Source organism: Acyrthosiphon pisum, chromosome X (genome assembly GCF_005508785.2).
Source record: "Acyrthosiphon pisum isolate AL4f chromosome X, pea_aphid_22Mar2018_4r6ur, whole genome shotgun sequence".
Lineage (NCBI taxonomy): Eukaryota > Metazoa > Arthropoda > Insecta > Hemiptera > Aphididae > Acyrthosiphon > Acyrthosiphon pisum.
This window is the reverse complement of record NC_042493.1, coordinates 46,603,812-46,605,226: the sequence shown is the minus strand read 5'-3', so window position 1 is coordinate 46,605,226 and position 1,415 is coordinate 46,603,812.

Genomic DNA, 1,415 nt, shown 5'->3' with positions numbered 1-1,415 from the left:
GGCATTGGCGTATCTCTTCTTATCTATTATGTTCCATTAAATCTGTATACTCCATATTTAGATCAGCTAAATCTAAATCCTTACCCAAAACGTCAAATACATTCCTGATGTTAGCATTGCAATCAAGGTTAGCAACAGGTTTAATAGTACTAATAAAATATTCATCAATATCTATGCGGTCTTGCAAAAAATTAGCCAAAGTTTCTACTATTTCATGGCATATAGCACTTACAGATCTATTTTCAGTTACATACAAATTATGCCTATATTTTCATTTTTCTTGAAAATCAATTAATTGTATATTTTTTAGAGCTTTTCCATCAGTACCTTTAAGTTCATCTTCGAGTACATCCACCCAACCACCAACTAAATTAATTGAACTCAATGATTTAATTGTATTAACAACTGACTCAGTATGTTTAACAAGATCCAAAACCGTAATTTTATCACTTTGAATAGTTTGTTGATAGCCACTAAAAATGGCCAATACATCTACCAAAAATGCTAATAAAAAAGTAGTGTCCTTATTAGTTAATGATAGTAAAAATCCGTTGGACTCTTTCTCTTTAGAATTTTGCATATATATAACCAGAGCTTTCTATGAAATTAAAATTGCGTTAACTAGATTAAAAGAAAATTCTGTCCTTCGCACTTGAAAAAATGTTGGTATCCTTATTAGCTGTAAATGATTTTCCTTAAACAGTTGTTGTAGTTCTCTAGTTCGAAGTGCTGAGTTGTGGAAAAAAGCAGAAATTCCTGATAACTTACTTACGATATGAGATACTGTAACTTCGGTAGAACTTGCATATTTCCATGCAAGATTTGACCGATGAACAGCATACCAGATTTTAATTAATGGTACATTACTTTTATTTGAATTATTTCTCCATTTATTTTCAACCGATTTCCACAAAACTCCTTTACTACCAATATTCACTGCAGCACCATCAGTGACAATCGATGATATATTTTTAAAAATATATTCAGTAACATCATGACCTACATTTTGTATAAAAGCTGTTTCAATAGTGTCCAAAATTCCCTCAACACCTCTCTGTTCAACTTGCCCTGCGCCCAAAAAATACTGCTTTTCGACCCCTTTTAATGACACTGCTTTAAGTATTTTATACATTTTATCTATCTGTGAACGATCCACCGATCCATCGCAACGCAATGATATAGATATTGTTTCCGAAATGAATTTATCCGAAAATGTTTTTTTATAACTTTTTACAATACACTGGAGGAATTCTTTATATGACGCTGGAGTCAAATATTGGAAATCATACGTGTTATTTTCATTTAATTCATTAAAAGTAAAGTTAGAAGCCATTTGACTAGTTATTACTCTCATAGGATATGTATATGCACTTAGAGTCAGTTTTTTAGCATCCCCATACGTATGTATCATTAGA